General features: G+C 41.5%; 1 long non-coding RNA gene across 1 annotated transcript; it reads left to right on the top strand.

Moving 5' to 3' along the window:
- Positions 1–834: 834 nt before the first annotated feature.
- On the top strand, positions 835–6,064 carry LOC137165059 (uncharacterized). Its single transcript, XR_010923279.1, has 3 exons — positions 835–899; positions 5,006–5,196; positions 5,482–6,064. It is a non-coding gene; the product is annotated as an uncharacterized lncRNA (long non-coding RNA).
- The last annotated feature ends 18,172 nt before the right edge of the window (positions 6,065–24,236 follow it).

The raw sequence follows: 24,236 nt of genomic DNA on the forward strand, positions 1-24,236 counted from the left end.
AACTGTCAGTACAAGCTCTGGGAAAGGGACTCCAAAACTTGAGACATTCAGAAAAGCAGCTGAATTTCCAACCCCTCTGAGGGGGACCCTTCGGTTATTGCTTGTAATGTCAGTTGCTAAGCGTGTGCCCACTAGCTGAGTAAATGATTGTAGAAGGTGTATATACATGGCCACTCACTCCCCTTCCCCCATTTACAACACAAGGGAGGGAGGATCCTGAGATCAGCAGGCATGCCATTTCTTTTCTAAATATAGAAATGTTACAGACAATCAGAAAGGAGCCAGACAACTGCTTCCTTTGTAATGAACCTTAAACAATTAAACAACTAGATTAATTACTTGGGGATTTCCACAAGGCTGTTGCTAAGGTAACATGAGAAGGTGTGTTTAAGGCTGAATGTACCATATGCTCTTGGGTCTGTCTTGCGACTTAAACGGCAGCCTGCGTTGTGGGTGTCATATATTACAAAGGCTGAAAAAGTGGGGAGTGTGAGAGAGAGTAGGAACCACTGAGCACGAGGGAGTCCCTGGAGACATTCTGGTTGGCTCAGACAAAATTCTGCCTTGGATTCTGAGAACACCAATACTGCCAGCTGTTCAAAGGGTACAGGGCACACTTCTCCCCTGTCTACCCCACCCCCACCTCATAGCTGTGCTGGCTGATTTAAAATGGATTCCACCCACACCCACCACCTCTGGGGACTCTACTACCACCCCAAAGCTAGCCTCACATAGTCCTTGTGCTCTCTGTGGGAGTGTGTTCAGAGGGGTAAGATGAAAAGTCTCAATGCATATTGTCTTCCCCCTTGCACAGGTACATAGTGCCGGCCACAACCTGCCTTTACCTGCAGAGTGACAGAGTATTTGTGTGCTGATACAGTACAGTGAGCTAAGATGCTGTAAGTAGTCTTGGCTGTTCCATCCTCCATAAAGGTAACTTGTTTTCTGTTCAGAATGTGCATGACATTGAATAATACAATGCAGGACAAATTAAGAACCCATTCTGTTAAAGGCCACACATCTTCCTAGGAATCTATGGAAAAACTTTGATTGCAGGGGAGAACAATGATCTTGTGTGATTTGTAAGCCAAAGATATAATAATGTTAACATCCAAGCTGGTAAACATGTATGATGGCGGGGAGCAGGGGGAGACTTTCATCCAGTCTTCTGAGTCAATCACCTTTGGCTTTACCACTGGAGATGAGTCTGAACCAAAACAAAGCAAGCAAACAAACAAACAAACAAACAACAACAAAAAACCCTGAGTTTACAGGGCTGGTTTAGAATAGGAACCCAGATCTGGTTCTGAATTTAATGCCTGGCCCTAACTTTCATAATGGCCTGAACCATCTCGCCATCTGGGAGGTCGTAGTTTTTAGTTCTGTTGAGCTCATGTTATTTCTAGTTTCTCTTGCAGTTTCTTAGCATTCTCGTCATATATACCCACCTCTAACAAGAGACACTCTCCTGATCTCTTCAATTACTCAGCTCTAAATCTGAGTTTGACTTCTGAGTCTGTAAGGCGTCATGGTGACTTGGTTATTTTTTTTTTTTTATTTGGGGCTTTCCTTTGCCTTTTATCAGGCCCCTGACAGAGACCAGAGTACAACCCTGAATAGAAACTATCAAGTTTCCAAAAGGAACCATTCAAAACCACTAGATAAAAGCAAAATAAAAGAGAGTATAGTCTGAGAAGGGATGTTGCAATGGCAGGGAATGGACTAGATAACCTTCTACTTCCTTCTATCATTACTTTCTATGAAACAGAAGTTGCTCCAGTACTTGCTCCAGTGACATCATTGCCTGAGGAATAGGCCTCACAAGGTTCTGAGGCACGTGGGGCAGAAGTAGAAGGAGCTATTTTCTGTGAGAGTCTCCCATACTGAGACAGCTGATATCTACATGTAAGATTGTGCCTGCACTGCACAGTCAACCTGGTGATTGGCACCGGGCCTGGTGTAGTCCGGGTGTGAGTGTCTCCAGGGCAAAGCCCCACCCATGTCCTCACTGTTTCAGCACTCGCCCATGTAGGTCTGGGTGCCATGGTTCTGTGTGCTGAGACACTCTGGGATTCTTTCACAGTTGAGGAAGAACTTTTGTCTGTCCTTTATGGGGAATTGTGGGAAGTCACTGGAGGGCTATCAGTGCCCAAGTAATTTAGCCTGCATATTTCTCACAGCAAAGTGGGCAGGTTCCAGCCCAAGTTAAAATGAAGCCTGTATTCTAACCTTTCCCCGCACATGGATACAGTAGCCTGGGCTTAATCCACCTCCAAACCAGCTCAGTGATTTTTTCTGTGTGGATGGTAGGGAGATTTAAGACTAAAACCCGATTAAGAGCCTGATTTAAGTATGCAGTGTAGACATTATCTTGTCAAACACCACTAACTCCACAGAACCAGGCAATGCTACCTTTCTTAATGTGCATGGCTCCTCAGAAATCACTTTACTTGTTGGACCAGTCTCTGAAAAGCTGTCTTTGAGATAGCCCTGTTTCAGACGGTTAATGACCTGTTTAAAGGTCATTGCCTCCTCTCTTAGGCTATGTATTCACTGCCAAAAAGGTGTTTTTTAACAGCATGATGACTAACAGGAAATAGTTATCTCACTGTGAAATCCTAGTGGAGGGGCTTATCTTCATTGATAATAAAGGTGTTTTTTTTTTTTAACACAGGACACAATTTAGTTTTATTGGAAGGTAAACTAGGTGAGGTCATCCCCAGGGTGGGTACAGACTAGTGCTGACCTCACCTTGCTACCTCACACAAACACTGCAGGTGCCATGTCTCCACTTAGGATTTTACAGCAAGATAATTCTTGCATTTGCTATCTCACTGTAAACAAACAAACAAACAAAACAAAACACCTTTTAAAACACTGACAGAAAAGCCAGAGACAAGGCATCTGTCCTTCTTAGCCTCAGATAGCTAGGCAAGGTCAGTGTTATACCTCCCTACACGCACACACACGTAGGGTTGACCTCACTGTAAAACTACCACCTTGTCTCCACTAGCTTTTCTCAGTAGGGTAGCTAGTGTATGTTACACATTCTTTGGCAAAAAACAACTTTTTAGCATTGAAGACAAAAGCTTTGGCTTTGGCAGCAAGTCCAAAATGTTACTGTGGGTAAAAGTACCAGGGAAACCTGATCTGAAGAACTAAGACCTTGTCTACACAGAACATCTATACAGATTTAATTTTAGTGGTATGGTATTTATGCTGGTACAGTTAAAGTGGGACAATTCTCTGCTAGGTTGGGTGTAGTTATACCATACTGTTTGAGAAGCACATAAGGCACCCTTATCCAACATGAAGGTATTCACATTAGGGTTGTACCCATATAACTAACTTGGGTCTTGTCTACACTAGAAAGTTTTGTTGACGCAGGTTACAGAGATGATAAAAAAGCATGGTAATTTGAACTCTTGTGCCTCTTCACACAGCACACATTGTGTCATCAAAGCACATCCGCAGTTGGTGCTCTAGCATCGACACTGAGAACAGTGCACTGTGGGCAGCTATCCCACTGTGCAACTTGCTACCTTGTGCTGTGAGGAATTGTGAGAAGGCAGAGAGGATCGCAGTGTATCATGGGTGCAGGCTTAACGTCCCATGATGCAGTGATTTCTGTCCTGTCATTCCATGTGTTTCTGACTGCGTTTCACAGCATTTTCCAATGGCCCCAGTTTCCTGAGCACCCAGTTTCTCTATCTGAAAGGATGGATCCTGCACTGCTTGCCATTTTTGTTGTCAGTGTTCTGAACACACTGATGTTTACTGCCTAAACTTTAGCCCTGGAGAGTATCCCATATGATCTTAGCCCTATTGGGTTGCTTGAGTGCCGCTCGTTGAGTTGGGTTGGCGGGGATGGATTGCGGTGTGTAGACCACCATTGTTTTGGTGCAAAAAGTTGACTTTGGTCAACAAAAGTCTCTAGTGTAGACCAGGCTTTACTTGACAAACAAGAATAATTGGCCAGAATCCAAAGAATCAATTGGATGGAATTGAGAAATTGCTTTCTTTTGGTTTGCTCATAGAGCATCACCTTTTCTTCATGAACCCCTTGAAATCCTCCACTTTTCATTTAAAGTACAAATAAATGTCCAGCCATTCCAGTTGTGTCTATGAAGTGAGGTAGCACTGTCTTCCTGTGTCTAGGTTAAACAATGACTCAAAGGGCAAATGCTGCCTTGGTTTGTGTGGACAGTTACTATGATGAGCACAGTCAGAGCCGGATTTACCTTATATGCCCCTAGGCACAGCATTTTCAGCACCTCCCGTGCCTATTGCTTACCTTCATGTTTTCCATGTGTGAGGGGGAGAGGGTGGCAGGGGAGAAAGGGACTGGCTGGACAAGCTCCGGGAGGAGGGCGGGGTCTGGGGTGACTGGCTCAGCTAGCTCTGGGCAGGGGGAATATGCTCACCCCTGCTCCAGCTTTTGGCCTGACCAGGAGGCAAGACCTCAGGGAGAAGAGAGGGAGCAGGGCAGTGGGGTCCTGGGAGAGAAGAGGAGGAGCATGAGGTGGGGCCAGAGTTCCGGCGCTTGTGCAGGGCACCCAAATAGGCTGGAGTGGACCCCTGGGCACGGGTCCCATTGGCCCATGTGATAATTTTACTGTTTAGGTGCTCCTAGACATGTGCCTACTGTGCCAGTTTGGAAATCCGACCCTGAGCACAGTTTAAAAAAATATCATGCCCCTAACCTAGACTGGGCCTTACATGATGTGAAACATGTCTGGGAAGGAGTGGAGACGCAGGGAGAAGAGAGATCTCTGGAGGCAGTGAAGAAATGTTCTCTCGCTCACTGGAGTCAGCTTGGAGTTGGAACCCTGGCAGTAGAGTTGGAACCAGAGTCTGGGGTTTTTTGGAACATGTACACGTTTCCTTTCTATAACTTAAACTAGGCAAGGCAGTCTCCACTTATTTTATGCAAACTGGGGATTTTTTTTTGTTGGTTTGTTTTTACTCCATTTTCTCTCTACTTTTAATTAACATTTTTATTAAGAAATCTGCTGTGGATGTGGGGAAGGCTCACCCAGTCTGTCCTCAAAGAAGGAAAGGCACTCTGCAACCCTCTCTGTCAATAAGTTATGAGCAAAAGTGCCCTCTCCCAACGTTGCAAAGACTGTGGCAGCCAAACTCCTTGTGAGACACCAACAAGACCAAGGAAGAGAAGAGAGTTGACAGTGAGGTCAGGTACATAATTTTCAACATTAAAAGTATGTAACTTAAGTAACTTTAGGACTAAAATAGGTGTCTCTCAAAATGAGAAACAGTTAAGAGAGATGTTAGGCTGATGTTTACTGTTTAAGCTTTACCCCTACAGAATATCCCGTATGACCTTTGCCCTGTTGGGTTACTTGAGACCAAAAAGGAGAGAGAGGAGGGCATTTTTGTGTTGGTGCAGCAGCAGAAAATTCAAACAAGCAGACTGATACGCCACTTTGTATGCAATTATTTTGTTTGTTTTCATTTATTCAGGATTTATTTTTGTGCTCTATGAATTAACTTCCTTGGGAATTGACAAATAACTTCCTGGAATATTTTTCATCCCTTCAAGAACTTGTCTTACTGTAATAAGCTCCCAGAGAACTCAAGATGGTCAGAAGGACTTTTTTTTTTCTTCCTATCCTCCCACAGAGAATATCTTGGATTTGGATCATGACCAGAAAATCTAATAAGAGGCTAAATGAAGGAGGAAGAAAAGTAGAATTGCTCTTCCTTAGAAAGATGTCTTTTTATAGCCCATGAATATAGCACTGCTACAAGTCACAGCTTACCAGGAGAAACAGAAAACAGTCTAACCATTTGACTGCTGCTGGAATTTTCACCCAAATCTAGGGACATACAGCTGATTATATCAGGTGCATCCCAATGTCCCACTGATTTTAAAGGGAAATTGATGGGCAAAGGTAGCACAACAGCAGCAAAAGAGCTAAGCCAGGAACTACTTGTAGTGCTGCTTCTGAGGCTACTTCATGACTTTTAATAACCTTGTAAACTGAAAATCAAGATCTATAACTAAAATTATAGATGGAAAATCATTGCTGCAAACAGTAATAAATATGGATTTTTCTTTGATTTGTGCAGAACTGATTCAGTACTCTTCAATTATTACTCTCTATTCCACCCCCTCTCCCTGCATTTCTCTCTCTCTCTCATAATTGGCTTTCAAATGTTCTTCATAGAATTAAGATGAAAAATAATGAAAATGATCTTGGTAAAGGATAATTTCTATAGCCTTTCATTTTTGGAAATAAAATGTATTAACTTCAATAGGTTAGTGCTAACCTCATAGATTTATCAGACTCTGGACAGTTCTTTCACTATTTCATCTGTGTCAGAACATTCACTTTCAAATATTGATATTAGATACTATTATTGCAATTGGCAGCAATCTAGACCCATATATATGGTTTTTTAAAAAAAAACCTGTTTTCTTTATGGTAGAAACTATGAAGAGAATTGATAAGAGGAGGTATCATAAAGTCTGAACTGATGGATGAGCAAGAGCAGCAATGGCCATGCAGGTTTCTTCCTATTGATCCCACCAATGTGCCTCAATTCTGACCTGGAGGGACTTCAGTGATAGGTCAGCATTAATCTGTCAATAACTCATATTAGAGAGACAAGGGGGTGAAGCGGTATCTTACCGGACCATCTTCTGTTGCTAAGAGAGAAAAGCTTTTGACAAGCTGTCTATCTCACCATCAGAAGTTGGTCCAATGAAAAATATTACCTCACCCACCTTGCCTCTCTAAACATTCTGGTATCGACGTGGCTACAAGAACACTGCAATAAGTGACATGAGCTAGAGTAGGATTAAATTGAGGGATTTACAAGAAAAATTATAATGTCTGTCTTTCTTTGAAGGCAGACTGAGCCAGATTCAGGTTGATACCCCCTGCCAGAACAATTAATATGCCCAAGCATGGTCATTGGGATAGAACAAAGAGCAGATAACCCATGGCATGAATGACATTGAGAAAATAGGTAGTGGACGTATCAGGCGGACACAGGGCAATCTTCTCCCCTGCAAAGGCACGAGAGTACACCAGTGGTGGGGATGGTACTGTTGCTTTGTGAAGGCTGGATGGTCACTGGTAAACCCACCATCATAGCCCTTGGGAGAGAAAAGGACAGTAATTGCTGAACTAAACTCAGGCTGCTTGCTAAAGTGATCACAGTGAGTTGTAGGAAGAAGTTGCAGTCAAAACCCCTGGCTTGATGATAAACTTCCTTTTAATTTAACATAAGTGATGTTGAATGTAGTAACTGTAACCCACTGTTACCCACCGTTGACTACCTGTGTGGCGTAACTAAACTTGCACCTGTGTAGACATGGCTAGGTCGATGGAAGAATTCTTCCGTTAACCTATCTTCCGTCAACCTAGCTACTGCCTCTTGGAGAGGTGGATTTACTACAGTGGTGTAGACTGTGAAATTCAAGCTAGGCTGGGCCTACTTATAAAATTAAGTTACCAAATATTACTAATAAGAAGCATTTTGAAAAAGTACGGTAGTGGCTGGAATCCCATTTTGAAAAGAAGTGATTACTTCTTATTGCATCATACATGTGCTGTTTTCCTCTTTAATCACATCTGGTATTTCATCAGGGTAATTGCCTTTCCTATGATTAATGGCTCCTGTTGACTGATCAGCCTCCTTAATTAAATTATCTTCTGTAATTAATTAATCATCTATAAGTCAGTAGCTCTGTATTTTTCAAAGATACCCTTTGATCCTATCTTTTGAGGGGTACCACCCTCAGGTATACTCAGATTTCATCTGAGCAAACCGCAAACCCCTTTTGTTAGGAAAGGGTGAAACTTTGTGACAAACAAGTGCTGGATTGTTGATTAAACAAAATTCAGGTGGCTAACACCTTCTTATAAACATGTACGTCTTTCCCCTGTTGTTTTTGTTTGGATTTCCTTTGTTCTCTCATGTAATTACCAAAAATGCTTTGAAAAAATAAACTTAAGAGTATAAAAAGGGAAGCAATCCCACTAGCAAGGGCGCTTCAAGACTGAGAAATCATTCCAGATGAAGAACTGTCATCTTGCCCAGCTTTCTTCTGAGTCTACGGATCCAAGCTCTTGGAGAAGCTGTCAAGAATTGAAACCACCACCTCTTGCCTGTCAGGGCTGAAAGTATAGAAATAGAGGTCTGAACATGTGATCACAGGTAACAAGGATTGTGATTACTTGCTCAAATGGTGCTGGGAGGAAGCTGGCCAAAGCCATTGTGGTCATGGGGAAAGCCAAACTAACTAATAATGCTCTGCTTGATTACAAAGAATATGGAGAAGGCTGCATCTTACTTCACAAATAGTGCTAGAAAACAGCTTGTGTTGCCACTGACGGTACTGAGAGAATCTACTGAACTGGAAGGTACCAGACTCTATCACATCCTTATCATTGTCTTGTTGCTTTTATCCATTTAAATGGCTACCCTTTTCATATTCTCTAACTTATTTTATTTTATTTTATTTTATTATTCTGATAGCATACAAAGGCCTCAATCATTATCAGAATCCTTTTGTGCTAGGTACTGTACAAACACATCTGAGGACACAGACTCTTCCCCAAAGAGCCTGCAGTCTAGTTTAAGACCACACAAAACATGTGAGTGTATCAGACAGGGAACAGAAATAAGAACACATTTCCACAGACTATGTGTAAGCTTTGTTCAGAATTATTTAATATATTTCAGTGATCGACACAGTCATTATCAGCTGGCCTCTTCCTGTAGTTGCCATGACAGAGGTAAGAGTTGAGGAGAGCTTTAAAAAAGGAGTGGATATTGGTTATACAAACTAGTTGGGGGAAGATATTCTATGCCTAATGGATGAAGTAGGAGGAATCATGAAAATGCTTGTGAAAGTAGACATGTGAGTGGGGTTTGTGCATGTTAAGTAGAAACCTTCAAAAATGGTGGTCACAAATATTCATTCATTTGAATGTTCAATAGATTTTTGGTTGAACCATGATTGTGCCTCCTTGTTTTCACTGTTCGAGTGGATGGGTTTTAATTCCCTTGGGTGGCTGAAGAATGGCTATTCTTCATATCAATATCTATATTCACATGTGAGCAAGCATATATGCAAGTAAAGGAGGAGTATCTGCTATTTCTCACTTGCTGTTTATTCGTTTTCCTGTTCAAAATATTAAGCATCCAGTCAGGGAACAGAAACAATTCTATGAGACTCGTATCGCAAATGAGCAAATAGTCAAATAGCAACAATGGTCAAAGTGAAAAGTGTATGAGCAGCCAATAGGCTGAAGACAGTTCATTTAAAATATTAGGAAAATATATATGAGTAACAAATACATTTGGATAAATCAAAGTCTAAGCATGAACATAAAAAAGGTCAAAATCTGTTGGATGGTTCATATTTGATGAAAATTTGAACCAAGAATAAAGTTAGGAGTGAAATTCACCAAAAAATGTGCACAAATTGTGTACTCATAATTATATATACAGGTATTACAATTGCCTGGGCAAATGGGGTAAGAGCATGGCAAATGATTAATTAGGCATCTAAATAGCAATTTTCATGCTATTGAATCTAGGCTGAGCAGGAAGTTTTGGTAATTTCATGTGTACATTGTGAGTATACTTTTGCATCCATTGTGTGTGGACCTTGGACTTCAAATATTGGCACATTTATTTTGATCAGTTAATAAATACTGAGTTATTCAGCCTTATGCTGAAATATCAAGAGTGTATCTCTGCTGGCAAGGAATACAGCAGCTCCATTGGACAAAGTATAAGTATTGTACTGGAAGAGCTATCTAATGAAATGGCACATGAATAGGATATTCTCTTCAATGTATTTGGCTACTCCAACACATCCTGTTTATGTTTTAATCACTTTCTCTGGCAGCAAATTGACACTCCCTCTTGCTGGCTTTCTTCCAGACAGATTTTAATAACCAATTGTTGCATCTGTAAGCACTTTCCTGGCTCTTAGTAATTGCTCTTTGTAATACTTAAACATGTGACAATGTCAAATCCTCATCTGCTTAGAAATTATTTTTAAATAGAACTGACCTTTTGAGGTTTCTCTTAACTTGCTATCTTCTTTGCACCCCAATTTTTTTCTTGTTCATTTCAAACCCTCCTTCCTTTATATGCAACAGGCTTTATCTTCTGGCCCTTACTTATCTCTTCCCAACCCCAGGATAGGCTTACACCAAGGCAGAAAAGATATAAGTAAAATGAGAATCAGAAATATTGGGCTAAATCTTAATAGGCCCTAGAGGACTGGCATACTGGAACTCTACCCCACTACCTGCCTGCCCCGACACATCCCCTCCCACTCTCAACTCACCTACTATACTGGGAGGGGCAGGTTAGAAACACAGGACATGCTCTTGCACACTTGTGCAAGCTGGGTGTTTCCCCCCCGTGGAATTCTCTACTGGACAAGATTATGACCCTTTTATGCCTACTGAGTGGCAAAAGGGCTTCAAACTGTGTAGAAAATATGGCCTATTGACTTCAGGCTCTGATTCCTCTGGAATAGAGAATGGATGAGATTATAGATCTTGGTGTTAAGGAAACTGGCAGTCTTTACTTTGGTGCCTTTACTGATTTTTGTTTCAATAGGATGCTGCCATCACAGGTCTAGCATTCCTTCTGCATTCATTTGCTAAGTGATATTCAGAAATTTCCACCTGCTTTCACTGGCATTTAGAGTGGTATACCGAGAGGATACTCAATAATTCCCCTGATACACAAATCTTCAATCTCCTTATACAGAATGGTGCTGTATCCTCCAGAGCCAGTATAAACCAGCTTGATTCCCATCATAGCCTATCAATTTTTATGCCAGTATAACAATATATTTAATCTTTCATAATAAAATAAAATCAATCCCCAGAATTAACCTAAATTACCCAAACCTATTACCAATCCAATTTTTATAATAACTTATTTACAAAGGCCTCTGTTTTTTATTATGCTATTACATGACATTATCGTCACACATTAAAGTGCTGCTAGTATTTTAACAGATTACCACGACAACCAAGAGGGAAGGAAACATCATATGGCAAACAGACATATATTACACTGCGGTTTGCTGAAAATTGTGATGCTGTTCAAGAAAGTTATACTAAGTAGATAGTATAGCACAGTGTTCAGCCTGAATAATCTGAAAGAGACAGACTGAAGTCTTTGTAGGGTTATAAGAGGAAATAATTTTGAAATACCCCTCTATTTTAGGGTTTTTTTTCTAGCACCCATTTTGGTAGTATATAACCATTGTTATATTCTCCAGCTTGCTCCCGTGGAGAGGCAAACAATTTGTCCTCCAGAAAAAATTTTGAGCCCCAGAGATACGTTCTTTCTGGCAGAGATGATTCAGTATTTTCCAGAGATGGAATGACTCCATCAGAGGTAAGGAAATCACCCCCAACATTCCCTTAATTTTGGTGGCAGAATTTTTAAGGCCACTTTAGCACACCACTGATTTCCAGAAATATAAGACCACCTCTGACTAGTAAGAGTTGGAAAATGAACTTCAGTTGTTGGCTACTGAGGAAAGAGCAGCCTCTTCTAAAAAAACATATAAAACCCTGTCCCTTTACCAACCACTCTAAAATGAGTATATTCTCAGAGAATGTTCCACCAATGAGAGCATGCTCCTAGCTTGTCATGCTCCTAGCTTGCTTGGTATTGGCTGAGTAGGTGACTCAATGTCCTGCTTAGAATTTTCATGCAGAGATTTCTAAAAATTAGCCCAGCTTTCATGTTTATTTGTAGTTTGAATGAAATATTCCTGAACTGAAGTTATACTCTAAAGAGTAACTGCAGAAATGGCATAGTGTGGTTCCATGTTTTCAAATTTACAAAACCAACCTGGGAGCTGAAAGTCAAGCTTTAGCTTACCATTGGGCTACAATCCAATAGTAAAAGTTCTGTAATCAAAACTTTTTTAATTGTGAGTGAGTCAAAATGTGATCCAGCATAATCTCCTGTACTGCGGCTCTGCTAGCACTTGAGTATCAGCTGAAGTGAAACAGGAGGGAAGACTTATTTTTTGTCCTTTAAGTCAGCAGGGAGTGATTCTGAATACAAACAGGGAATACTGTTGTTGAGGATAATGATGCCATTTTGGTCCAATAAAAGATATTACGAAACCTACCTTGTCTCTCATATCCCGGGAACAGCATAACTACAACACACTGCAAACCACTTTTTTTTTTTTTTGGCCTAATCACTTTTCTGTTCATAACATCTCTTTAATAAACACAGTTATTTGTTTATTACATTTTTACACAAAGCTTATCAAGTAATTGATAAAATTGGATATTTGACAGTATTATTTTTGTCTACACACCAGTACTTGCTGTTAGCTGTGTTAGCAAATATAAGAATATATCAGCATAACATATCATTGTAATACTTCAGTTGGGTTGTTTTCCTTTCTTGGTTGCATTCGAAACTGTTTCCAAGCTATTATCTACAGATGTTTTCTTGCACACAGTTTTGCTTATTCCATTCAATCCTTTATTTTCTATGGGCAACATGTTGTTCCTGGGCATTTGTAAGTATTTTGGTTTCTTCTCTTTCAGCATCCACAGCTGTGGAGCTTTTCTACACCCCAGGAGTTTCCCCTCTAAATCCGTGCAGAGGTGATGATGTGTTTATGGAGAACATCTGAAAGCTAATTTAATTATTTTCAGTGACAGCCAAGAATTTCACATCATATCTGATGGGGGAATTTTCAACACATTAGTGACATGTAGGTGTAAATTGTGTGAATGATGCCCAAGGTATGCCTGGTATGCAGCTCAGTTCACAGTACAACGTCTGTATATATCTCTCTTCCTCCTTGGCTCCAGTGTTTACATATATATGCTTGGCCTCACTTCAGTTCTTCCCTTTATTTGAAGCCGTGGAGGAGGACTCAGAAAATCTGCATGTATTAAAATACTAGGGCCAAGTCCTTAGCTGGTGTAATGCAGCATAGGAGCACATGAAGTCAATGATTTATACCAGCCAAAGATCTGGCTCTTCAATGTCTCTGGGACCCCTTGAAATTCACTTCCAGTAAGTCACAAGAAGAGCAGTATGAAAGTTGGTGGCTTGTTTTTCACAGGGTTTTGGCAAGTATTTTCTTTGGCTTAGATCCATGGTGTAGTTGCTGAGTCTCGCCCTAAAAAGAGCGGAAATGATGCCCGAAAGCACAACTCTGACAGGCTGCTGGCAAAGCACTGAGGGTTAAGCCACTGGAGCCCTAATTAAATGAGGAATGGAGCCAGCTGAGTGAGCCTGCAGGGAATGGGCTAACGAGGAGCAGCTGGGAGGCTCACTAGACAGGCCCTAGAAAAGCTTGCAGGAAGAAGCTCAGGGGGCTGACTAGAGGCTTACTGAAGTGAGGAAGTAGGAGTTGAAGCCGGAAGGGGTAAGCGGTCAGCCGGAAAGGGAGAAACCTCAGTGGGAGGTGAACTGCCCTGATCTGGTAGCTGAGACTGAGTGGCCCCAGACCAGAGACTGTACCTGTAAATAGTTGGAGGTGGGAAGAAAGTCTGTAAATAAAAAGCACTAGTGGGAGCACAAAGCTGCATCTGTGTGTGGTTTGTGGGGGAAGAAGCCTGGAGCAGCAAGGGGGAAGCTCGGACCCCTTTACAGCAATCAAACAAGCCCAATTTGGTTTCTGGAACAAAGATGGCGGATTGTGTATTTCTGCAACTGCAGAAAGGCTGAATGGAGCCCAAGCACCTGTGACTCTCGCAGGATAACAAGCAACTCGCTTGCAAAACAAGCCCAGATCTGCTTAACGTGCTACCTTGGCAACTAACCCAATAACCCAGATTTTGTGCTGAGTTTCAGGTTTAAACAAATTTCCCAAATCAGTCAAAATCATCAAGTTTCACCTGGTTTTGTTATGAGACAGCATGCAAGTGCAGGTTTCAGTTTCTTTAGAAGAGAAAGCACACCCTGACTCAAGATCATTCTAAGGGTCTGTGCATCCTCACCAATCTTTCATTGAATCTGCTTTGAGCTTTCAGATTGTAATGGAGACCAACAAAGAGTGAGTTATGAGTTTGGGGGATTTAATACAAACACTTCCTACAAAACATGGTCCTAAATAGCTTTATTATTGGATTGTGCTTTTACGTAACTCCAGTGCTACTTGTGATGCAACAAACAACCATCTATTTAGCTGTCTACTTCCAGTACTCCTGGTACCAGCTGGGTCACGTGCATAAACCTCTCTTGCCATATTGTGATACTTCTACTGCAAGTTCCAGTTACAACCAAGAAACAGAGCAGCTTTTAAATTGGAAAAGAACTTTGTCAAACTTCAAAAGAGTTTAAGATTGATTTGAGCTTTGTGGATCTTGAACTTTTGGCTGTGGAGGTAGTCAAAATGTATACCTCTGTCTAGGTCAGAATTATGTAAATGACTCTTATATTGACCTCACATATTTATTAATAAAATAAATCCACTCTCTAACCAAAAACTGTGGAGTTAACATGACAAATCTAATGTTGCCATGTGCTTTTTTGATTGCTGTATCCCAGTGGTTCTCAAGCAGGATACTCATACCCCTGGGGGTACACAAGTCTTCCAGGGGGTACATCAACTCATCTACATATTTGCCTAGTTTTACAACAGGCTACATAAAAAGCACTAGCAAGGTCAGTACAAGTTAAAATTTCATACAGACAATGACTGGTTTATACTGCTGTATATACTATACACTGAAATATAAGTACAATATTTATATACCAGTCAATTTATTTTATAATTCTATGGTAAAAATGAGAAAGTAAGCAATTTTTCAGTAGTAGTGTGCTGTGACTGTTTTGTATTTTTATATCTGATTTTGTAAGCAAATAGTTTTTAAGTGAGGTGAAACTTGGGGTAGGCAAGACAAATCAGGTTCCTGAAAGGGGTACAGTATTCTGGAAAGCTTGAGAATCACTGCTGTATCCTATCTTCCATCCTTCATTTATCTGATGTCTATCGAGCTCTTCAAGACAGGTATTGAGGGTCTGATCTGAAATCGACCGTAGACAATGGGGAAAGGCTTCCACTGGCTTCAATAGGTTTTGAACTAGGTCCTTATTCCGCATATTTATCTCTAAGGTCCAAGGATGGTAAATGATATTTATAATGGCCCTAACCAAACACCTCCCCCAGACAGTGGTGACTTTTTTGGTTTTGATATCTGGACCCAGATTTTTCAGCTTGAATCTATCTATAGTTTTGTGTGAAGGTTCATGTCAGTTGTGTGAATGAATCCATTTTCACAGCCAAATCATCGATATTCCTTACTTATGGACTGCATTTTATTTCATTCTCTAACTCAGTTGGATTATTTTTTTAGATTTTTCTTTTTCTCCCCCAGTCTTTGTGTTCGCTTGACTCTAGCAGACAGTGTGTTGTACAATGTTATCTTCCCCGAGTTAGTGGGAATTGTCTCTTTGTTATGGCCTTTTTTGGCTCACCTAGTGATTCTAGCCTATTTTTACCAAGGAAGTTTATTTTCCCTGAGGTCAGAGTTCTGATGTTGTGTCTGAGGTGAAACCTAATTCCAAACACCCAGCAAGTTTATGTGCACCTTTAGTTGGATGAGCATGAACCTTATTTAAAAATTCACAATAAGGTTCAAATATGGGAAAATGGTTTGTTCAAACGGGAACCTCTAAGGCCTGTTCTCTGAACCGGTGCAAACCAGCTATCACCCACACTAATCTCCAGCTGGTTCTACCTATATTTGGATGGGTTCCCACTGCTCTATTTTTCATTATCTGCCAACTCTTCTATTTTACTGGAATTGTGGTTTGTTTTTCTCCTTTAAGTAAATTGTTACAGCATGAAAATAAAATAGTATTAATCCATAATAATTCCATCCTCTGTGCAGACCTACTCCACCTCCTTTCCCTAACACACCTTGCTAAAGTAATAAATAAAACATACTTTGAAGAACTTAATTCTCTAGCAAAAGAGAGGGACTCTTCAGAAATCTGGATACTTTTGTATAAATTAAAAGATTAAGAGATTAATAAATGTCCTTTAATTAGTCTCTATGAGTTCTGGACAAATGGAGTAGGGAAATGGAAAGCCACTTTCAAGGAAAATAATCATTAGTAAGGTCTAAGAGGGTATTCTTTTTGTGAAAACATATATATTAAAGATAATACTTTTGAAGAACAGAGTTAACAGAAGTCTGGGCCATTCTAAATAAAAGAACCATGGGTCTGCGTTGCCCACAGATGGATTCTCTACTTCGAGGGGGTCACTACTTCCCAAATGACACCCTGCAAAGTACAGCATTAAATCTTAATGAGTACAAACGATCATTCTTCATACAGACAACTTTGGTTAAAAAAAATTTTTTTTTTAATCTAGAATTTTTCTTTGAGTCTGAGTTATAAACAATAAGTAAAACCAAAGCTGCTAAAATTGTTATACCTTCATAGGAAACATCCTTTTAACTCATTAGCTGGTTTTATTCCAATATAAGATAAAATAAGCCCTGATAGTAGGTGGTGGGTGTTTGATTTTTAAGTGTGCTGGATACTAGAAATGCAGGAACAGCACTGTTGCTGAGATAAAAGAACCTTGCAATGGTATGCCATCCTAGAGGTCTGTAGGGTCACTGCCCTCTCCTTCAACTCCCATCTCTGCAGTAATAGCTTTGAGAAAATGGTTAATCTATAAAGGCTAGATTTAGGAGCATATTTTTTTAAATTGTGTATATTTGATTACTTAACTATCCCAACAACACTTCATACATCACTTGTCTATTTAGCCTCAATCCTTCAAAGATGTAAGCACATACTTAATTCTGAGCACATAATTAGTCCCATTGTCTTTGAACATGTGCATAAGTCTTTGTAGAATGAGGGCATTAGGCTGTAAGCTCTCAAGGCAGAGACTCTCTTACTCTACACTCGGAAATTAGGTTGGTATAATTACGTTGCTCCAGGATGTGAAAAATTCACACCCCTGAGTGATGTAGTTAAACCAACCTAACCCACGAGAAGTTTCCCATCAACCTAGCTACTGCCTATTGGGAAGGTGGAAAGATGCACTAATTATCGGCATAGATAGCATCTTCACTGAAGCACTACAGCGGTGCAGCTGCAGTGTTTTAAGTGTAGACAAGCCCTAACTGTTTGTACCGGGTCTAGCACAATGAAGGTTCAATCCTGATAGTGATTGGGGTCTTTGAGTGCTAATAGAAAATAAATATTATATAACAATTACAGGAATTATGATGTTTTGAGTAGAGATGGCTCCACATCCTTTTGTCGCAGTGTATGGAACAACTGTGAACATTAGGTAGCCATTGGGATTACAAACATTTTTACAGCATGGACTACAATTGAGGGAGAGAGTCTCATGCCACCTCTTCTAGCAGTCAGAATTGCATGAGTCATTTTCCCCTCTAATTACAATTGCATAGTCTGCCTCTCCTTCCAGTCACAACTGTACAGCACACCACCATGCCCATTCACAAACACACATAGTCCCTATGTAACTGCAGCAATTGTTTACATGGGAAAGTGCTATTAAGAAAGTACTTAGTTTTAGCTTTTAGCTTTTATTACTGTAATTCAGCAGTTGGAAACAAAAAATAAAACTATGTGATGAGCCAAATCTCCACAGACCAACAAATGGGAACCACTGAAATAGTGAGATTCATTACACAGTGTGCTCATGTGACACACCTTTTACTTCCCTTGAAGTCTCAAGACTATTAATTTCTTAAAATAAACTTTAGCAATAGCAACAAATATGGTTTGGGGGTTTGTTTTTATGCTGATTTTTAAAGGGCCCCTGAGAGTCTTCTATAGTTGGCAAAAATATTAAAATGTGCTCGCATCAGAAAGCAGTGAGTACACAACAGATGTTTCATGCCAACACATCTCAGGTAAATGAAATGCTTTCATAATATACATTTTCTGTCAGGAAGTAACATATTTTTTTTCATTTGATGCATCATCTATCTTTTGCATTGCTAGATGTGCCATGCTCCCAATTCTGGCCAGTTTTTTTAAAGTAATAAACATGTGTTTTCATCTTGGGAAGCAGCTCTGAGATTATATTGCTCCTCTTCCCAGTTTTAATGAAGACACAAACTGGCACAGGGTGATCCATCATCCATTGCATTAAAATAGTGTGTTTGGCAAAAAGTTCATTCTTCTACAGTATCAATGGATAAGCAGGGATCACTGTGTAGGCTCAGTAACACAAAAAACAAGACAGACAAACCAACTATTTTTTAGCCCCTTCAATATTTTGCAGTGTATCAGATTATATCCACTCATGATTCCTGGCAATCAATTACCCTGGTCAAATACATGATTTAAATGTTGGAAATCTGAGGTGCCGTCTTCAGTAACAATAGCACTGATTCAAAACTAAAGTAGAACTGGTGATCGGAGCTGACTTTCCCGCTTCTATTAACCTTCTCTTAATTACTCTTTATCCTAATACTGTAAATACCTTCTGTACCTATGTTCCTTCAAAAGGCATTTTAAGGATTTTTTTTCTTGTTGGTCAGACATTTTCAAAATCTGCAAAGGGTTATGTTTAGTGCTCAAATCTCAGCAGGAATCCCATGCCAGATAAGATATTGATAGCAATCAGAATGCAAAATTGGTCTCCAGTCCTGCATCTGGATGTGCTGTGTACAGCCAATAAATTCCAGAGGGCTTCCATGTGGATCCAAGGCTTTGCCTATGCAGATCTGATTGCAAGATTGAGGATTTAAGGGAAGCACATTCAGAGTGAAAGTTAATTAACCTAATTTTATTCTTAATAAAGTCTTTGGATTGCATGGGTTTAACTGAGAGGAGAATTTGGTCTATTGTTGCCACTGTAGATAAAAACATTTAAACAAAAATAACTGCAAAATATTCCTCTCAGGGCCATATGGCAGTATACATCTGGCAATCTCTTGTTCCATGTGCTTTCACCTGCATGGAAACCCACAGGTCCACGATCAGACCCAGCATAAAGCTTTAACAACCTTGAGAAAAACCAACAATTTAAGGCACAAGTATCTGAAACAGAAATTTATTAAAAGCAGGAAGCTCTATAAAAAGGGCTGGGAACTTCCCCTGTTCAAAAAGCTTCAAAGTTACAAAGTCATTGGACTAGAAAATAAAAGTTTCAGTCAAGCCTGCAGATGAATCATTTATCTCCTCCTCACTTTTTACAATCCTTGCTGAGTAGAGAGAAAAAGAAGAGGAAACACAAATGGTGTATTGTTATGGTGCTTTCCTTATGTCTGCAAACTGTGCAATGTAGTTTATGACTAACTCATCTCACTTTATTTACATATCACAGCAAAACAGTGCAAACTAACAGAGTATCCATCTGCAGTTCCAAGCTTTTAGCTGTCCCATCTCTGCCTCTTGTTCTTTTCTCACACTCTGACACTCAGGCTATGTCTACACTGTGAAGTGAAGTCGATTTATTTTAAATTGACCTTCACCCACTGAATTTTAGAAGTCGCAGGAGTGTGATCACACCACACTCGTTGCGTCGCGGGATTGCATCCCCGCTAGCTGCACTTGGGTTGACAATCAAAGCAGTGCACTGTGGGTAGATATCCCACATTGCAACTAGCCGCAGAGACTTTTGGGAAGGTTGTCGTCCTCCCATGATGCAATGTCTCCCTCCCCCTTCCTTTTTGTCCCAAACAGACTAACACTTTTTCCCACCATTTTTCTAAACACTTTGGTCTCTCTGCTGCACTCATGCCATTGCCATAGAGGCATGGAGCCCACTCAGCTCTGCACTATCATTGTGAGCATCACAAACACTTCACGCCTTATCTTGCAGTGTTTTCAAGGGTGAGACTGGGGCCACAGCCCTGAAAATTGTGATGTTATTCAAGATGCCCTGCTACAAGCCATAGAACTAAACAACTCCCATTTGCTGCTGGATGTCACGCACCATCTGCAGTTGGTGGAGCACTGCTTCTGGTCCTTGGAAACAAGCACTGACTGGTGGGATCGCATCGTTATGAAGGTGTGGGATGATGAGCAGCAGCTGCAGAACTTTCATATGCAATCGTATATCCCTATCTTAGCACCGGACCACCTAGCCACAGTGTACGTTAATCGAAAGGGATACTTCTCAGTGGTATTGCAGGCCCTTGTGGATCACAAGGTATTCTTCACCGACGTCAATGTGGGGTGGTCTGGAAAGGTGCATGATGCACACATCTTTAGGAACTCAGGTCTGTTCAAAAGATGCAACCAGGGACTTTTTTCGCTGACCAAAAAATAAATATTGGTGATGTTGAAATGCCAATAGTGATCCTGGGGTATCCTGCCTAGCCCTTGCTCCGCTGGCTAATGAAGCCGTACACTGGGCACCTGGATAGCAAAAAGGAGTGTTTCAATAATAGACTCAGCAAGTGCAGAATGGTCGTGGAATGTGCATTTGGACATTTAAAGGCTTGCTGGCGCAGTTTACTCACTAGGCTAGACCTCAGTGGAAAAAAAATCCCAGCAGTTATCTCTGCCTGCTGTGTGCTCCATTATGTATGTGAGACAAAGGGGGAGAAGTTCCCATTGGCTTGGGTTGTGGAAGCAGATAGTCTGGCTGCTAGTTTTGAGCAGCCAGACAGCAGTGCAATGCTGAGAGCCAACCATAGAGCGCTGCGCCTCAGGGAAGCCTTGAAAAATCGGTTTTGCAGTGAGACCTAATGTTTCTGAAAAACCTGTGTTCTGTCTTCCCTTACCATCCTCCACTCATTCCCCAGCACCACAGCACTGTGCTAGCCCCACCGTAACAGTAATCCCTGCAGTCCCAATAAAGAAAGAGTAATGATCTTTAAAGCAGTACATTTTTATTGTTGATCATTAACAGTGGAGTGAAAGGAAGTTATTTCAACACTTTGCATGCATTGTAATGGGGCGGTGAGGGGAGAGAGAGCAAAGTTCACTGTGCAAACAGCAAACAACACATTCCCATTTCTTAAAGAGGCAGGTGCCTTTTTCTACTCCCCTCACCCAGCATGGAGTAGAGCATGTACTGCATCCTGCTCAACCTCCTCCTAGATTGCTTGGGGGAGGTGGGAGCTAGGAAAGAGTGTGTGAGTTGAGAGTTTTGCAGGGGCTGCCGAGGGAGTCTGTCCTGCCACTGCTTTTCTTGAAGCTCAACCAAATGCCTCAACATGTCTGACTGATCCCTCATTATGTGCATCATCTCATCCTGCGTTGCATACTCACATTCTTGGGTCGCCTTCCTTTTCTCCATGTCCATGTTCATTTTCTCTGATAATGAAATCCTCCAGGCTCTTAGCTCTGTGTCAGCAGCCTTGGAGGTGCTCATTATCTCGGTGAACATGTCATCCCGAGTTCTTTTTTTCGCCTTCTAATCTGTGGCAGGCGGTCAGCAGGAGTAGTAGATGCTGAGCCAAAGGCTGCGCTGTCCACTGAAAGGCAAGCAAATCACAAGGCATCCATTGTTTCCTGGTCCCATGAACGAAAAGCAATGTTACAATGTAAAAATAACTCCTCTTTATATTCCCAAGGGAACGGCAGACCCGCATTCCAATCTCTGCCTATTGCAGGAGGTTATAGTGCCTTTCCAAACATGGTAAGTAAGAGGCTGGTGCATCCATTTCAGGGAAATCCCCATAGTGCATGCTGCATAAGTCCATAGTTCCCCAACCAACAGGATTGTTGTGCCTCCCTGAACCTCCCAAAAATTTGAAAAGGTGGTACAGAGAGTGTGTGGGGTGGTGGTGGTGAAATTCCCCCAGGCGAAACCATATGTGGGCACCCATCTTGTGACTCCTAAGACTCGCGTAACCACATGCTGTCTTGTAACTTGCGGTTTACATACCCCCATGGCAGAGGAAAAGAACCTCCCATGGCAGAGGAAAAGAAAACCAATTGTATGGAGCGGGTAGTTCAAATTTGCGCCATCTTCCCTAGGTGATATCATGAGTGATATCAGTCTCCTGAAGGTAACAGAAGTGGAAAGGGAGGATTTACTGCAAGCATCTGGGTAGAGGCCTGGCTCTTATGCTGCTATGCTGTGTTCCGCGATGATGCCTGCACAATTAATAAGAGAGTGGCGGGGGAAAGTGCCCTATCACAGTGGAAGAAATAAGACTGCTCTTCCCAGAAACCTTCTGTAAAGGATCACAGAGTACTTAAATGAAAGTCTCCTGGAGATATCCATGGAGGATTTTTGGAGCATCCCCGTGCACATAAACATTATTTTCCGGGGGGAACTAACAACAAGGAAGCCCATCCCCACCACCACACTTAGTTTTTCTTTCGCTATCACAAGAAGCTGGACTGGAGAGAGAACCATAGAAATTAGATTTGCAGTACATACTCACCACATGTGTCTTCCCCAGCATCTCAGTCACTCACGCTGTCTTGTGTCTGGCTGGGCTATTCTGGGGTTACAGACAGCTCATGGATTTCAGGGCGAATGGATTCCCCAGTCACCTGGCTCCTGTTCTCCTCCTCCTCCTTATCCACAGAGTCCTTCTCATTCATCCTGGATTCCCCTGAGGTATCTATGCTGCATGCTAGTACAGTGATGGGGTCACCACTGAGAATCGCATGCAGCTCCTCATAAATGTGGCATGTCTTTGGTGATGAGCCAGAATGACTGTTTGCCTCCCGAGTTTTCTGATACACCTGCCTCAAAACTCTTTGATTTTAACACGGCACTGCTACACGTCCTCCTGTACCCCTTTTCCAACATGCCATGCGATATCTTTTCATAAATATCTCAATTCCTTTTTGCTGACTCAGAGCTGAGTTAGAACAGACACTTCACCCCACAGACTGATGAGATCCAAAACCTCAGGTCAACTCCAGGCTGGAGCACATTTGGGGCGTGCAGTCACCATGATCAGTTCTGCTGGCAAGCTCTCTCCAAGCTGCCAAAACAGGAAGTGGAAATTCAAAATTTCCCGGGGCTTATGGGGAGGCGCTGTTTCCTGTGTATGTGGCTGCAGTGCAGCAGAGTGTGAAAATGCAGAGTGGTCACAACAGAGCATTATGGGATACCTCCCAGAAGCCAATTACATCGATTTACACTGCGCTCTGCCTACGCTGCTGCTCATTCAACCCAAACAATTCGATTTCAGCACTACGCCACTTGCAGAGGTGGTTTTATTAAGTTGAATTTTCCCATGACTTAAGTCAACTGAACTGACCAGCCAGTGAAGACGCATACATTATGTGGTCGATGCAAACCACATTTTGTCGACCTACCTTCTCAGTGTAGACCAGGCCTCATTCTCCTTTTAAAGCAACAATGTCCAAAACACTGAAACACATAAGAACTTGGTTGATTGATTATATGTCTCCATCATAAACTCTGTGCGAATATTGCAAGAGTTAATATTCACAATAACCAGAAATTTATATTTGACTGCTCAAATCCACTGCCCTGACTATCTGATTCAGATCTTATCCTAAATTTTACCATCTCATGTCAACAAATAACTGTCCTGTCTTCATCCCAGCAAATGGCTTAGTGCGCAAGATCAGCTTTGCAGGGTTTGTAAGGTTAAAAAGTCAGACTTTGGTGGACTAAAGGTGTAAGTGAATTCCAGAGTTTAAGAGAATTAACAAGAAATGTGCAGGGAGCAGCTCCTGCTCTTGCATTAAAAGGACACCCAACTTGAGCATCTCTGTTGATCTCAGCTGCAGTACGGTGGCACAGCAAGAGCAAAGCTCCAATATGGAAAGAGGCCAGGTGAGCCAACAGACGATTCAGAAACTGAAGCTAATCTAGAATACAACAACCCATGTTTTAAGTAGCGTTTTACATTGGGAACAAAACACTGGTCCTCCAGAACTGCTCCGCCTGCCTGTAAGTTTCTGGAGGGTGGAGAATACCAGGTGCTAGTACTGACCTTTAACGCTGTTAGTGCTTGGGGGACTAGCTTACCCAAGAGATCACCTCTTGCTGTGCCACCATGCTGCTGTTGAGATCAACAGAGATGCTGGCGTTGGAACTCCTTTAATATAAGAGCAGGAGCTACCCACTGCACATGTCTTGCTAACTTCCTCAGCCTCTGGAATACTTCCATATTCAGTCCACCAAAGCCTTTTAATTTGTAACCTTACTAACCTTACAAAGCTAATCTTTTTTTCACAGTGTGGTGACTCAGGCATTTGCTGTGAGGCAGCTGGACTGGGTTATCAATTGACACGAGACAGTACATTTTAGGATCAGATCTGAGTCAGGTGGTCAGGACAGTCAGTGGCAG

The sequence above is a fragment of the Emydura macquarii genome, unplaced genomic scaffold (genome assembly GCF_026122565.2).
Source record: "Emydura macquarii macquarii isolate MOO-44397 ecotype Brisbane River unplaced genomic scaffold, CSIRO-AGI_Emac_v2 contig_2734, whole genome shotgun sequence".
Classification (NCBI taxonomy): Eukaryota; Metazoa; Chordata; order Testudines; family Chelidae; genus Emydura; species Emydura macquarii.